Below are 17,170 nucleotides of genomic sequence, written 5' to 3'. Positions count from 1 at the left end.
AAAAAGAAGAAAGAAGTTCGAGTAAGGGGAAGAGGGAATAGAAGGGAAAGAAGAGGAAGAAGAAGAGTAAGATGATAAGATAGAAAAAGAAGAAAAAAGAGTAAGGGGGAGGGGAAATGGAAGTGAAAGAAGATGAAGAAGAAGAGGAAGAAGATAATGTAGAAGAAAAAAAGAAACAAGTAAGAGGAAGAGTAAGGAGAAGAGGAGAAGAGGAAAGGAAAGAGAAGGAACAAAACAGTGAAATACAGGGGAATGGAGAGCGAGGGCTACCATAAAAGTAGGATGAAGGTAAAGAATGATGACAAATCGAAAGATAGAACGACTTATTACACAAATAAATCTTCATATTTGACCTAGACGATAGGCAGAATAATGAAATGTACAACATAAATATAATGCGGGGACGGAAATCAGAAACCCAGTAAACATTAATAAATATTTCAAAGGTATGACTGACGTATGACTGAGTAGACTACTGAGTAGGTTAATAAAAAAAAAAAAAAAAAAAAAAAAAAAATAAAACATTATGGTAGTGCATGATATAGAAAGAGGAAACGGGGAAAACTAGGATGCATAATTGACACAGACTAAATATGTATGAAGAAGATAAAGGATTGAATGATGGTGAAATCTGACGAATGAAATATTACGAAGACTGGGAGATGTAGAATACGAATGACAATATAATATTATATGTTTTATGATGGAATTCAAGAATGAGGGAGTGAGTGAGTGAGTGAGTGAGTGAGTGAGTGAGTGAGTGAGTGAGTGAGTGAGTGAGTGAGTGAGTGAGTGAGTGAGTGTGTGTGTGTGTGTGTGTGTGTGTGTGTGTGTGTGTGTGTGAGTGAGTGAGTGAAATTTCCAATAATGTTTTTCGTCATAACAAAAGGAATAGAAAAAAAAACAATATGCTTTTATGAAGGGGGGGTTAATGCATATGTTGGTCCTTGTGCAGTATAACTTAACGATAAAAGTTTATTTATTTATTTATTTATTTATTTATTTATTTATTTATTATTATTATTATTATTATTAATCATTACAATTATCATTAATCATTATTATTATTATCATTATTATTAAAATTATTATCATTATTATTATTATTAATTTTATAAGGACATACTGATATTTTACTATACAGAATGTATACTTTTCTTAATCCATCCCTGCCTGTTTCATTTCCCCGTTTCCTCTTGCAAAAAATCTTTCCGTTTTCTCTTCTTGCAAAAATTTCCTCCCGTTTTCTCTTCTTGCAAAAATTCCTCCCGTTTTCTCTTCTTGCAAAAAATCCTCTCGCTTTCTCTTCTTGCAAAAATTCCTTCCGTTTCCCCTTCTTGCAAAAAATAGATTAATGATAGATTAAACATTCCTGGGTAGACTGATTTGAAAAATAAAGTGTAAATGTTAGAAGAAAGGCTTAAATGATTTCTCGAGTAAAAAGTGAAGGTGAATTAACGAATGGTTTATGTAAAACTTGGATAGATTAATACAGAGGGCAAGATAATATACTACACTGGAAATAAACCAAGGTATGAGGGACATTTTGGGAAGGCTGTTTTGAAAGGTAAATCGGTCCAAGATATGGGATCAAAAGGCAAACATGTCTGAGGTTTGGATATTGTAAATTGATTCGAAAATGTGAAAAAAAAAGGATGGAAGAAAAAAAAAAGAGGTATGAGGTTTATCTATACGAAAAATATTACAAATATAGATATGAATGTCACCAAAAGCAGAATAACACAGGAAATCCAGAGAGTAAAGGTTGAAATGGATTCTAAAAAGGTAGAATAATTTAAAAGATTAATAACAACTTAGAATGAGCGATAAAATAAGGTATACAAAGAAATGGGACGAATGATATTAAGGGTGGATTAATATAAAACGCGTATGCTTTAGTCTATTTATGTTAAATTGTTATCTTGTGAAGGAACGAAAGGTAATCTGATAGAATTATGTTAAAAGTGTATGTCTGGGAAGATTAAGGCTTATTTACGAAAGGCGGGATTGATATTCTTAGTAGAATAAGTTGATTGACTTATCTACGCGAGTAATGCGTGATATTTAGGGTAGTTGAAAACGAAAGTTGTATCCTTGGGTTGAATGTAAAGGGATGAACTGTAGAACCTGTAAATTCTAATATTCTAATAATAATAATAATAATGATAATAATAATGATAATAACAATAATGATATTTTAGTTTAATTCCACTTGTAACAATGGATATTCTTGGTGTAACATACTTTCTGTTTCATTCCGTTGCATCACACATCACACATTATGGGCAAATAAGGATGAGTTATGTTTCTGGTAAGTTAGGATGAAAGTTGTATTTCTAAGTAATGTGAGGTGATGGAGTACTTTAAACTGAAGATGGATGACATGTTTAACTTCGACAGTTGTTGATGATAATCTGGGTAGACTGAGGTATAAGTATTAGTTGGGAAAGGTGTAAATGATTAGCATGTGTAAATTAGAATGAAAGGGTTATTTACGAAATATATGGATGCTAGCATGGATATATTAAAGCGAAAGGTGTGTCCCTCGGTAGATTTAAGTGAACAATATCAACGTTAAATGAGATAACATTATATTAATTACATTGTGGGTAGAATAAGGGGAATGGCTTATGCTTAAGGTAAAACTTATATCTACGAGATATAAAACTGGTAATTTGGGTAGACTAAGGTAAAATATACACCATTATTTTCCTAACCACGAAAATTATAAACATTCAACCGTGTACTAAAGACAAATTGATAAAAAAGTATGAATAACAGTTCGGGGAAATTAATGAAAGACAGAACAAGTATACTAATGACAATAACACGGGTAATACAGACACACAAGGGAATCTAGGTTGAGAAAATACAAAGCGTAGAATTAAGTACCAAACTACGAAAGAAAAATGAAACAAACAATGTGCAGTATCAGTCATGTTCTGGTATCAATTCGAGTGGATAAATTGAGCTATTCAAGGACTTAGTGCCCTTTGTAGGACTGATAAAAGCGTAGTTTAGAACGACGAAAGATATAAATAACACCTTTAGTAAAAAGAAACAGGGTACGAATGACACACTGAAATATAAGGGTAATAAATATAAGATACTAATGCTATCCTGGGTTGAATACCGTGATGTATCTCAGTGAACTGATTGGAGAAGTTGAATATTGAATGGATATAAAACAGAGCAGGTATAAATTGTAATAGAATAGAATACGGGACATGAGAAAGATATGTATAAATTGATTGGGGTTTTGAGGAATATAAATTAGTCGATGGTTAAAAAAGATAAAAAGGTCGAAAAGTTTGTTGACTTAAATGGAAAGATTGGCAATTTTGATATAAAATGAGCCTGTACTTTTATCACATTTTAAGAAAGGTAGAACGAGAGGTATATTTCAGATAATACTTTTGCACAGAAAGATTAGTGCCATTGGTATAAGATGCTTGAAAATGTAAAATAATTATGTACATGAATGGCGTGAAAGAAGAATTGGAACAACAGGTATATTATACAATTCAAAACGAAGAAAACTGTTAAAACTGTTTTTGGGGAGAATTACATAGAAAAGTGTAAATAATACACTGGGTCGTGCGGAAAGTGAAATAATGATAGATCATAATGATAACTCGATGGAATGATAAGGAAGGTAAATCAGAGCAACGTTGCAGTGATAAGTAGAGTAATAGGAGATTTAGATAAGAGTAAGGGAAGAGAGTGATATGGAATAACAGAGGTGTGAAAAGTGCAAATAGCAAGGTACTACAAGGTGTAAGTGGCGCAGGATATGAATGGCGTAAGGTGTGAATATGATTGACACGAGGTATGTTTGGCACGAGATATGAAAATGACACGAGATATGAATAACGCAATTTATGAATGATACAATTTATAAATGAGAATTTATGAATGACACAACATATGAATAAATGACTGCGAGTCGTGTTAAGGGTAGAATAACACTTAAATTGGTAATAGATTAAATGAAATAATTTGGTATAAAGTGACGTTTTGACTAGAGTGATAGCAAAGAGTATATATGAAAAGTCGCGTTTGGATGACTTTTTGTTTAGAATGATCCAAAAGATCGAAAAAAAAAAAAAAAAAACGAGAGATATGACTGACATGAATTTTAAATGTCGTTGGGAAGAGTGGTTGTACTGAAGAAACACTAAGAGACATTAATATGGAAAGTATACCATGGAGAGTGGCACGCTGGGTTAACAAAAAAAAAGAAAAAGAAAAAAGAAAAGGGAGAGTAAGAAAGAAAGAAAAAAGAAAAAAGAAAAGAAAGAAAAAAATACTGTGAAAGAAATAAGGAGACAGATAAATATAAATGTTATGCAACACATTTAATCACGCATAGTAATAAAAAAGGTACGAGTGATATAGGGGCCAAGTAATACTAGACATCAGTCTTGAATTGCTGCAAAAGGTGGAAATAAATGAATTAATACGAATTAAATGTACTTTACAGTAGCTTAGTAAGTTAGAAATAAGGCGTGGAAGGAACTCATGAAATTTAAAACCGCGTGTAAGAGGAAAGACATATGATAAAATAATGTATGGTTTGGAAAAATTCTTCACTGATTTATACGGAAAAAAGTATAAGGGTGGAAGCTAGACGTGATACCTTGCAAGGAAAATCAAAAGGCATTAATTATATCATAAAAATATCACCAATGGTAGAACAGTGATAGGAATTATTAATATCCAGTGATCGAAAGAAGTTAATTATGTTTTAGGAAGAACATTGAAAGAAATGCAATCGATATTATGATTGACGCAATATAAGCCAATTCTCCCCTTCCTCTATTTCTTTTTCCTTATCTTTCTATCTCTTCTCTCTCTTCTGCTTTCCTCTCCTTTTATTTTGTTTCTTCTCTCTTGAATTCATCTACTCTTTCAATTCTACGAAATTCTCATCTTGAACTACGAATACATATTGTAAAGTGTATATGAGATAATCCCACAGTAAATGAAATATAGAAAATTTATGAAAATCCAATGAAAAATTCCATGTGATATCAGCGTCACATCAAAAACGACATTGATTACAAAAACGTAAGAAAGTAAATCAGATAAACTCATATTAGTTGTATAATAATGACATAAAGATTCAAACTCGCTCTGACTCTAGACAAGTTGATGTAATTATACTGCAAATAGTATTATGGGGGCGATGATTATATTAATGAACGTATAACCCTATTTTGCACGTAGTAGAGGAGAGCCTTGGTTATCAAATTACGAAAATATGATTTGGAAATTGGTTGGGGGGAAAAATCAGATGAAATGTGGGTCACGGAACTAATTCAGGTTTAAAAGCGTGAAATACAAATTGTTAGAGAGAGAGGGGAGAGGGAGAGAGAGGGAGAGAGAGAGGGAGAAAGAGAGGGAGAAAGAGAGGGAGAAAGAGGGAGAAAGAGGAAGAGGTGGAGGAAGAGAGAGAGAGAGAGAGAGAGAGATGAGAGGAAAGAGGATGAGAGGAGAGAGAGAAGAGAGGAAGAGAGAGAGGAGGAGGGAGGAGAGAGAGGTGAAGAGGAGAGGGGAGAGTGAGAGGGAGAAGAGGGGAGAGAGGAGAGAGGGAGAGAGGGAGAGAGGGAGAGAGGGAGAGAGAAGAGAGGAAGAGAGGAAGAGAGGAAGAGAGGAAGAGAGGAAGAGAGGTGAGAGGAGAGGAGAGAGGGAGAGAGGGGAGAGAGGAGAGGAAGAGAGAAGAGAGGATGAGAGGGGAGGAGGAGGAGGAGAGAGGAGAGAGGTGAGGGTGAGAGAGAGAGATGAGAGGGAGAGAGGAGAAGATGAAAGAGAGAGAGAGAGAGAGGAGGAGAGAGAGAGAGAGAGAGAGAGAGAGAGAGAGAGAGAGAGAGAGAGGGAGAGAGAGAGAGGGAGAAAGAGAGGGAGAAAGAGAGAGAGAGAGAGAGAGAGAGAGAGAGAGAGAGAGAGAGAGAGAGAGAGAGAGAGAGAGAGAGAGAGAGAGAGAGGGAGGGAGAAAGAGAGGGAGAAAGAGAGAGAGAGAGAGAGAGAGAGAGAGAGAGAGAGAGAGAGAGAGAGAGAGAGAGAGAGAGAGAGAGAGAGAGAGAGAGAGAGCAAAAACGTCATGGTTAATTTGAGAACGAAAAACTAAAGTTGATCTTTCATCGTACATAAGAAAAGAAACGAAAAAAAAAACAAAAAAAAAAAAACAACAGAAATTCACCTTTTCTGCGATACGCTCTGAAATCATATACATTTTTGTATTATCTATATCACATTTTTTTTTCAACGTTATGAATGTTTTTTTTACAACACGGCAAGAAATGAATTTTGCACTGCAATATTTCCAATGAAAGGATGTAGTAGCGTTTGAAGTTAAGTAAATGAATAGATACAGTTTATAGAAAATACAGGGATTATATACTAAATAGGAATTACTGATGTAAAGGTTGAACTAAACAGCTTGGAAACGTATTTTATATCTATTTACTTATTTATGTATTACAAAATTGGATTAGACGAGTCCGTTAGGATGAAGTTACGGGGATTCATTACGGTAAAATGAAGCACTCTGTCTTACTATTAACATGCAGTGCTATAGGACTTTGATTTCTAGAACATTTAATTGTTTTAACTATTAAGCATTACCATTAATATTATTATTGTTGTTGTTGATATTATTAAATGATACAGAGAAAAATTGTGATAAGAGAGAGAGAGAGAGAGAGAGAGAGAGAGAGAGAGAGAGAGAGAGAGAGAGAGAGAGAGAGAGAGAGAGAGAGAGAGAGAGAGAGAGAGAAAGAGGGAGAGAGAAAGAGAGAGAGAGAGAAACACATATATGGATGCTTATCAGTAGAGGAAAGTCAGATTTACATTTGTTATTATATTTTTTTCTTTACAATTACAAAAAACAAAACAAAAAGAAGAAGAAGAAGAATAATATAACGATAGTGGAAAACGATAGATTAATGGATAACGAGTAAAATACAGCATAATGCGTATAATTTTCAAAAATCTTGTTAAATATAAATATCGAAAACCCGAACTGCAAAGCCAAAAGTCGATTCTCGAATGGTAGAAGATAAAATAATTAATAAATTGGGGAATAGCAATACCGTGATAAAGAGTAATGAATTTAGATCGAATGTAAATGACGTAAGAATTTCAACATAAAATTTATATTTGTTATCAATGCAACAATTAATAATGTACAAGCAAAATTAATCACACTATGTTTTATCTTTTTTTTATTCGTAAATAATTTAGTTTGAGAGAAAAACAAAATCTGATAAACAAAGCAATTAACTGGAAGAAAAGTTATTAACAAATAATTAGGGTTATTTATCTAGTTACAAAGTTGTTTTTTTGTTTGTTTGTTTATTATGATGTGTGTTGTCTATCTACTCAACTATCTATTTACATGTATTTGTTTATTTAATTACTTATCTGTGTCTATCTATCTATAAGCTGTCTCCCTATCTCTTTGATTACCTACCTATCTATCTTAATAACTATTCATGTCTCTATCTATCTACCAACCTTCATCTATCTGTGCATTAATGTACCTCCCTTCTATCTATCTATCTAACCCGCAACGCTTAACAAGAAATTAAAAATCTCTATATTATATTTTTCCCTAGAGTACACTTAATATTTTCTTTGACACAGCATTTAATAAGGTTTTTGATACCCGTAGCAAAATATAATTAAGGCCTAATTAACACGCTCATACCTGGCCCGGTGGCATGGCAGTTCTATGCAAATTATGATGATGAAAAGGGTACAAGAAGGTCTGGTGTAAAAAGGAAGCGAGAGGATAAGATTTCAGGCAAAGATTAAGAATGTAAGAAGTGAGAAATTGTGAATGATAGAGAGAACTTTCTTCAAAATGGTTAAGGAACCTTATTGTAAGAATGTGAAGATGAGAGAGAGAGAGAGAGAGAGAGAGAGAGAGAGAGAGAGAGAGAGAGAGAGAGAGAGAGAGAGAGAGAGAGAGAGAGAGGGGGGGGGAGAGGAGAGAAGAAAGATAAAAGATAAAAGATGAGAGGAGAGAGAGAGAGAGAGAGAGAGAGAGAGAGAGAGAGAGAGAGAGAGAGAGAGAGAGAGAGAGTGGGGGGGGGGGGGGGGGGGGGAGGAGAGAGGAGAGAGGAAAGATAAGAGATAAAAGATGAGAGGAGAGAGAGGAGAGAGGAAATATAAGGGATGAGAGATGTGAGATGAGAGATGAGAGATGAGAGAGAGAAAGAGAGAGAGAGAGAGAGAGAGAGAGAGAGAGAGAGAGAGAGAGAGAGAGAGAGAGAGAGAGAGAGAGAGAGAGAGAGAGAGAGAGAGATGTATATGTATATGTATATATGTTAATGTATCTGAAGAAATAATTAGATAACGAAAATGGTAGTATTATGAAAGGTTTGGTTGATGCAATTTTGTCGTTTCCTGAATTTCGTTTCCTAGTATTTAGAAGAAAATTATTGACAAAATTCATACTATTATGAAAGGTTTTGCTATCTAAACTGATTGCATTATGATTTCATTTTTTAAAAGAAAGGTTTCGATGATAAAGAAGGTAACATTATGATAAAAAATGGTTGCATTAAATAAGAAAATAAAAGGTTGAATGCTGACAGCAGAAGGAAATAATGAAAAAAAAAAACAAAAAACATGGAATTCGTCTTGGACACATATAATTACGGTAGAATAATAATAATAATAATAATAATAATAATAAAACGGAATAAATGCATGTAGATTAAGCCTAAAACTTTGGGAGAACAGCAGAGATAACTTTTTTTTTTTTCTAATTACTTAATTTTCGTTTTCTATGCCATTAGTATTATTATTGCTATTGCTATTACGATTATCATTATCGTTATCATTATTATCATTATTATCCCATTATTATTTTCAATATGATCATCATTATCATTATCATCGCTATTATTTTCACTACCATTATTGCTACAATAATTATTTAAACAAATGGTTGATAAAAATCATAGTAATATGAAAGGTTTCGATAATGAAAATGGTAATATTGTGATGTATTTCGCTGATAAAAATGGGAGTACTATGAAAGGTTTGGGTAATAAAAATTGTATTATTTAAAGGTAATATGAAAGGTTTTGTTGGTAATATGATAGAATTACTAAAGGTCTTAACATATCTATATATTACAGAAGGTTTGATTTCTGAAAATGTAACAGTATGAAAGGTTTCGATAACGTAAATGGTAACAATATGAAAGGTTTCGATAACGAGAATTGTAACAATATGAAAGGTTTCGATAATGAACATGGTAACAATATGAAAGGTTTCGATAACGAAAATGGTAACAGTATGAAAAGTTTCGATAATGAACATAGTAACAATATAAAAGGTTCGTCAATGAAATGGTAGTATTACGAAATGTCTCGGTAACAAAACCCATTGTATTGTGAAAGGTTTGCTTCTTAGAAATGGATGCATGAAAGGTTTCGTGATAATCATGAAGACATCGTGAAAGCTTTCTTTAATAATAAGGCTAATAATATGAAATAATGAATAACTAATAATATATATTATAGAATTATGAATGGTTTCACTAATGAAAATGGTATGAAAGATTTTGCTAGTATGGAAAGTTTATGTTAAGGTATCTGAAGAAATAATTAGATAATGGTAGTATTATGAAAGGTTTGGTTGATGCATTTTTTTCGTTTCCTAAATTTCGTTTCCTAGGATTTAGAAGAAAATTATTAACAACATTCATACTATTATGAAAGGTTTTGCTGTCTAAAATGATTGCATTATGATTTTTTTTAAAGAAAGGTTTCGATGATAAAGAAGGTAATATTATGATAAAAAATGGTTGCATTATTTTTTTTTCTGATAAAGAGGGTATATCAATGAAAGGTTTGATAAAGAAAATAAAGTATGAAAGGTATCCTAATAAAAATGGTAATGCATAATGTCTTTGATGATAAATAAGTACTATAATGATTTTCCTACAAAAAGTATGAAAGGTTAAAATGATAAGTATGCCAGTATAAAGTATAAGGTTTCGATAACAAAGTGGTAGTATTATGTAATATTTACTTTATTGCTAGAAATGGTTGATAATAAATGGTATTATTACGAGGGGTTTCCATTACATAGAATGGCTGATGAAAGTAGTAGCTTGAAAGGTTTCGTTGAGAAGAATGTTAATGTCATGAAAGATTTTGATGATAAAATTCGTAGTATTATGAAAGGGTTAGTTTACAAAAATGGTAGCATTATGAAAAGTTTACTTCATAGAAATTGCGGTATGAGAGGTTTTATGATAAACATGGTAGCATTATGAAAATTTCCCTAATAATAAGGGTAACGTATTGAAAGGTCTCTTTGATACAGAGGTACCATTAAAAATAAGTTGATAAAATGGTAATACTATGAATGATTTCTTTAATATAAACGGTATCATTAGGGAAGGTTTCACATTGATGAAAATGATACTGTTAAGTTACGATTGGTTGATACAAGAGACGGCATGAAAGTTTTCGTTCATATGAATATAAGAATTGAAAGGGTTAATTGATGAAAATGGTATAAAGAAATGTTACATTATGAAAAGTGTAAATAAGATAAGCAAAATTGTATTATCAAAGGTTTGGTTGCTGGAAAAGATAGCATGAAAGGTTTTAGTGGTAAATGTGGTGGCATGAAAGGTTTCGTTTTAAGATGGTATCTGAAGATATATCTAGTAACGGAAATGGTAAGGTGAAAGATTTGGTTGATAAAAAGGGTATTATGAAGAGTTTTGATGAATGAAAGGGTAACTTTATGAAAGGTTTCGTTTATAAAAATGTATTGTGAAAATTTTTTGCTGATAAAATTGTATAATATAATAAGGTTTAGATAAAAAAGTGGTAGTATTATGTAATATTTAATTCATTGATAAAAATGGTTAATGATAAATGGCATTATTAGGAAGGGCTTCCTTTACATAGAATGGCAGATGAAAATAGTAGCTTGGAAGGTTTCGTTGAGAAGAATGTTAGTGTCATGAAAGATTTTGATGATAAAATTCGTAGTATTATGAAAGGTTTAGTTTACAAAAATTGTAGCATTATGAAAAGTTTACTGCATAGAAATTGCGGTATGAGAGGTTTTATGATAAACATGGTAGCATTATGAAATTTTCCCTAATAATAAGGGTAACGTATTGAAAGGTCTTGTTGATACAGAGGTACCATTAAAAATAAGTTGATAAAATGGTAATACTATGAATGATATCTTTAATATAAACGGTATCATTAGGAAAGGTTTCACATTGATGAAAATGATACTGTTAAGTTACGCTTTTGTCGATACAAGAGACGGCATGAAAGTTTTCGTTCATATGAATATAAGAATTGAAAGGGTTAAGCGATGAAAATTTGGTAACGGAAATGGTAATGTTATGAAAGAATTGGTTGATAAAAAGGGTATTATGAAGAGTTTTGATGAATGAAAGGGTAACTTTATGAAAGGTTTTGTAAATAAAAATTTATTGTGAAAAAAAAATGCTGATAAAATTGTATAATATAATAAGGTTTTGATAAAAAAGTGGTAGTATTATATAATATTTACTTCATTGCTAGACATGGTTGATAATAAATGGTATTAATACGAGGGGTTTCCATTACATAGAATGGCTGATGAAAGTAGTAGCTTGAAAGGTTTCGTTGAGAAGAATGTTAATGTCATGAAAGATTTTGATGATAAAATTCGTAGTATTATGAAAGGTTTGGTTTACAAAAATGGTAGCATTATGAAAAGTTTACTTCAGAGAAATTGCGGTATGAGAGGTTTTATGATAAACATGGTAGCGTTATGAAATTTTCCCTAATAATAAGGGTAACGTATTGAAAGGTCTTGTTGATACAGAGGTACCATTAAAAATAAGTTGATAAAATGGTTATACTATGAATGATATCTTTAATATAAATGGTAATAATAAATGGTATTAATACGAGGGGTTTCCATTACATAGAATGGCTGATGAAAGTAGTAGCTTGAAAGTAGTAGGAAAGGTTTCACATTAATGAAAATGATACTGTTAAGTTACGATTGGTTGATACAAGAGACGGCATGAAAGTTTTCGTTCATATGAATATAAGAATTGAAAGGGTTAATTGATGAAAATGGTATAAAGAAATGTTACATTATGAAAAGTGTAAATAAGATAAGCAAAATTGTATTATTAAAGGTTTGGTTGCTGGAAAAGATAGCATGAAAGGTTTAAGTGGTAAATTTGGTGGCATGAAAGGTTTCGTTTTTAAGATGGTATCTGAAGATATATCTAGTAACGGAAATGGTAATGTGAAAGATTTGGTTGATAAAAAGGGTATTATGAATGGTTTTGATGAATGGAAGGGTAACTTTATGAAAGGTTTGGTTTTTAAAAATGTATCGTGAAAAAAATGTTGCTTATAAAATTGTATAATATTATAAAAGGTTTTGTTGACATATATAAAGGCTTTAATAAAAATGTTAGTTTTACGAAAAATCTTTCATAAACCGTTGGTTTATGAAAGGTTTGGGTAATAGAAATGGTAGCAGGAAAGGTTTCTTGATAATTATGGTAACATCATGAAAGCTTCCCTTAATAAAAAGAGTAACAGTATTAAAGATAATTACTTTGGTAAAATTATGAATGGTTTCACTAATGAAGATAATATGAAAGATTTTGATGATAAAAATGCGAGCATGAAAGGTTTCGTTTATACTGCGGGATCTGAAGAAATAATTAGATGGTGCAAATAGTAGTATTATAAAAGGTTTGATTGATAAAAACGTGTTACAGATTTTCGCTTCTAAAACTGGTAGTAATTTGAAGAAAATCAATGACAAAATTCACACCAGTATGAATGGTTTTGCTGACTAAAATGGTTGCATTATGAAACTTTTTTTAATGAAAAATTTCGATCATGAAGGTGGCAATATTATGATTTTATTGTTGATAAAAACAATTGCATTAAAAATGTTAAAGTAATAAAAGGTTTAGATGATAAAAGTTAAAGCATGAAAGGTGTGATAAACATGGTAATAGGAAAAAAAAAAACATTGATGATAAAAACTGAATTATGAAAGGTACAAGTATGAAAGGTTTAACTGATAAGTATGCCCGTATTATGTAAGATTTGACTGATGAAAATGGGAACAATATAAAAGGTTTCGATAATAAAAGTGGTAGTATTATGCAATATGAAGGAGGTGGTTCATAGAAATTGCAGCACGAAAAGTTTGTGATAAACTTTGTAGCGTTATGAAAGGTTTCCTTAATAATAAGGTTAACACATTAAGAAGTGTCGTTGATATAGAGGTAGCATTAAAAAAAAGTGATGTTGCTAAAATGGTAATGATTTCTTTTGTATGAACGGTATCCTTATGAAAACATTAAGTATTTTTTTTCGATACAAGAGACAGCATGAAAGTTTTCATTCGTATGAATATAAATATTTTGAAAGGGTTCGGTGATGAAAATGGTATGAAAAGTTTGCCTGTAAAAAAAGGATAGAATATCAAAAGAGAATCATGAAAGGCTTGTTGCTGAAAACGATAGCATGAAAGGTTTTATTAATATAAATGGTAGCACTACGAATGGTTTTCATGGTAAATATGATGGCATGAAAGGTTTCTTTTATAAAAAGTATCTCCAGGTATCTTAAAGTATATTTGGTAACGAAAATAGTAATGTTATGAAAAGTTTATATGCTAAAAACGGTATTAAGAAGTGTTTTAATGATAGAAAATGGTAACTTTATGAAAGGTTTGTAGATGAAAAGAGGGTATCATGAAAAGTAAAAATTGTATTACTGTAAATGGGCTCGTTAACAAACAGGATGACATTGATGAAACTTTCGCTAATAAAAATTGTAGTATTATGAAAGGCCTCGGTAACAAAACATATTGCATTATGAAAGGTTTGGTTCATAGAAATGGTAGCATGAAAGGCTTCTTGATAATCATGGTAATGTTATGAAAGATCTTGATGATACTGATGATTACTTTAATAATAAATGTGGTAGAAGTATGAATGGTTTCGCTAATGGAAATGGTATGAAAGATTCTGATAAACTGCTAGCATGAAAGGGTTTCGTTTATAAGGTATATTACGAAATAATTTGTAGTATGTGAAAGCTTTGGTTGATAAGGAGAGTAAGATGAAAGGTTTTATTGATGAAAATGGTATGAAAAGTTTGGTTGATAAAATATGGTAGTATCATGAAAAATATCCATTAAAAAAAAATATTGAGAAAGGTCGATGAAAATTTTAGTATTAAAAGTTTTATTAACGAAAATGGTAAGATTAAGAAAGGTTTCGTCGATGAAAAATGGTAGTAATATGAAGAATTTTAACGATAAAATCTGTTCTATTACGTGAGATTTGGTATGAATGATAAACGTTTGGTTGATAAATATGGCAATTTTAAGAAAGGTTTTGCTGATACATAAGCACAATGGTGGGTTAAGCTGACACAAATAACATGGAAGACATCTTAATAAACATGGTAATATCATGAATGTTCTTCAATGGAGAAAATTATACTATTATGTGTGTGTGTGTGTGTGTGTGTGTGTGTGTGTGTGTGTGTGTGTGTATGTGTGTGTGTGTGTGTGTGTGTGTGTGTGTAATTTTGATAAGAAAAAAAATAGAACTATGACAAGTTTGATTGGTAACATTATGGAAGTTCTCGATAATGAAAACGGTATTATGCAAAATTTGGTTGATGAAAGAGTTTTGCTGATATCAAGCTGTAAGAAAAATGTAATTACGCACAAGAGAGGTTGATCATAATGGTAGGGTATGAGGTTTGATTAATAAAAAGGGTAATATTAAAATTAAAGTTTTTAGTGATGCAATTCGTAGTAGTATGAAAGTAATATAAGGAAATATTTGGTTGATTAAAATGGTAATATTATGTAAGGTTTGTTATATGAAAATGCTAGCATTATGAAGGGTTTTGATATAAATAGTAGTATTGTGAAATGTTTGTTTGATGAAAAAGGAAACACTATGACAGTGATAGTACTACGAATATTTTGGTTGATGAAACACGGTAATATTATGACTATTATTCTATAACAAATTTAGTATCAAGAAGGCTGATCAAAAGGATAGCATAGATTTCGTTAATAGGCATGGTTGTTTTATGAATGGTTTTGAGGAGTTATAGTTATGAAGAGCTTCGTTGACAAGACTTGCAGCAATATGAAAGGTTTCATTGCGAAAAATGGTTACATTATTAAAAGTTTATTAATAAAAATGGTAGTATTATGAAAGGTTTTGTTTCTAAAAAAAGACGGAATGAGTGTGAATGAATGTGTTAGTATTATGAAAGCTTTCGCTGATGAAAGTGGTGTGAAAGGTTTTGAATAATAGCATGAAAGGTTTTGGTTATCATAAGGTACCTTAAGGTATTTGATAACGAAAATGGTAATATTATGATAGCTTTGGCCGATAAAAATGGTAGCGTGGAAGGTTCTATTGATGAGTGGTAGTATGTAGAAAGACTTCACTGATAAAAAATGGCACCATGAAAGATTTAGATGATGAGATGTGGTAGTATTAGTCAAGGTTTCTGTAACAGGAATGGTAGCAATGAAGGTTTCACTCATGAAAATAATAAGGTTGCAAAAGGTTTCGTCTATATAAATGAAAGGTTTTGATGATAAAATTCATTCTATATTGAAAAGTTTCGTAAGAATCATGAAAGGTTTGGTTGATAAATATGGACGTTTTCTGACAGGCTTCGGTGATGAAGGTAATATTTACAAAGTTTGGTTGATGAAAGCAGTAGCATAAAAGAATGAACTGATATAAATGGTAGCATATGAGATTTATTCTGAAAAAAATATGTAACGTTTGCCTGATAAAAATGAAAGCATTATGAAAGGTTATTATGAAGGGTTTTGATGAATGAAAGGGTAACTTTATGAAAGGTTTCATTGATAAAGATGAATCGTGAAAAAAAAAAAAAATGCTGATAAAATTGTATAATATTATAAAGGGCTTCGTTGATAAATATGATGGCTTTCATAAAAAGGTTAGTTTTACGAAAGATCTTGGTAACAAAAAACGTTGGTTTATGAAAGGTTTGGGTAATAGAAATGGTAGCAGGAAAAGTTTCTTGATAATTATGGTAACATCATGAAAGCTTTCCTTATTAAAAAGGGTAACAGTAATAAAGATATTTACTTTGATAATAGTTATGGTAAAATTATGAATGGTTTCACTAATGAAAATGGTGTGAAAGCATGAAAGGTTTCGATTACTGCGGGATCTGAAGAAATAATTAGATGGTGCAAATAGTAGTATTATAAAAGGTTTGATTGATAAAAACGTGTCACAGATTTTCGCTTCTAAAACGGCTCTCATTTTGACAAAATTCACTCCAGTATGAATGGTTTTGCTGACTAAAATGGTTGGATTATGAAACTTTTTTTAATGAAAAGTTTCGATCATGAAGGTGGTAATATTATGATTTTATTGTTGATACAAATAGTTGCATTAAAATGGTAAAATAATGAAAGGTATAGGTGATAAAAGTTATAGCATGAAAGGTGTGATAATAAACATGGTAATGGGAAAAACAAAACATTGATGATAAAAACAGTACTATTATGATTTTCCTACAAACAAGTATGAAAGGTTCAATTGATAAGTATGCCCGTATTGTGTAAGATTTGACTGATGAAAATGGGAACAATATGGAAGGTTTCGATAATAAAGTGGTAGTATTATGCAATATGAAGGAGGTGGTTCATAGAAATTGCAGCAGGAAGAAGTCTCGGTGATATAGAGGTAACATTAAAAAAGTGATGTTGCTAAAATGGTAATGATTTCTTTTGTATGAACGGTATCATTATTATTATTATTATTATTTTTTTTTTTTTTCTTTTTTGGTACAAGAGCCAGCATGAAAGTTTTCATATGAATATAAATATTTTAAAAGGGTTCGATGATGAAAATGTTATGAAAGGTTTATTTGTTAAAAAGGGTATTAAGAAGTGTTTTAATGATAAATGATAACTTTATGAAAGGTTTGTTGATGGAAAGAGGGTATCATGACAAGTTACGAAAATGGTAAGATTAAGAAAAAATTCCTCGATGAAAAATGGTAGTGTTATGAAACATTTTAATGATAAAATCTGTTCTATTATGAGAGATTTCGTATGAATGATAAACGTT

The 17,170-nt window shown here is 31.2% G+C and overlaps 1 long non-coding RNA gene across 1 annotated transcript; it reads left to right on the top strand.

The window, feature by feature from the left end:
- The first annotated feature begins 8,885 nt into the window (after nt 1–8,885).
- LOC125031055 lies at nt 8,886–16,145 on the top strand. The gene is made up of 2 exons (XR_007115450.1): nt 8,886–11,258; nt 12,009–16,145. It is a non-coding gene; the product is annotated as an uncharacterized LOC125031055 (long non-coding RNA).
- The last annotated feature ends 1,025 nt before the right edge of the window (nt 16,146–17,170 follow it).

This window comes from Penaeus chinensis, chromosome 2 (assembly GCF_019202785.1).
Source record: "Penaeus chinensis breed Huanghai No. 1 chromosome 2, ASM1920278v2, whole genome shotgun sequence".
NCBI lineage: Eukaryota > Metazoa > Arthropoda > Malacostraca > Decapoda > Penaeidae > Penaeus > Penaeus chinensis.
Note: the sequence above shows the minus strand (reverse complement) of the source record. Positions and strands in the feature narration are given on the sequence as shown.